We start from the raw sequence: 399 nt of genomic DNA, 5'->3' as shown, positions 1-399 counted from the left end.
TGCTCAAACATACAGTGCTGTTCTCTATTCTCTATTATCTCTCTCTACAAACCAAATGTCAAGTTTATCTTAATGCAAAGTTGAACTCTGGTCAAAATGGTAACAACAGCTTGTCTGAACTCACATGAATTTCGTCCTTGAATCAAGACTCATAACACATAGGTGAGGAAACAGGCCTGACTGAGAATCGTGTGAGTCTGGCCAGGGGTCAGACAAACCTTTCCTCAAAGATAAGCAAGAAAGACAGAGTAGAAAGGAGACTTAAGGGAAAAGCTACTCCTTTCAGGAAGAACCCTTTGCTTTCGAAAGTAATGTTGAGTATAAGTTTACCAAGAATGAACATGTTTTCTGCTCTGCCATGGAGCAAGAACAACAGAGGAACTGAGCTCCTCTACTCTT

Source organism: Pseudorasbora parva, chromosome 1, assembly GCF_024679245.1.
Source record: "Pseudorasbora parva isolate DD20220531a chromosome 1, ASM2467924v1, whole genome shotgun sequence".
NCBI lineage: Eukaryota > Metazoa > Chordata > Actinopteri > Cypriniformes > Gobionidae > Pseudorasbora > Pseudorasbora parva.
This window is presented reverse-complemented; position numbering follows the sequence as displayed.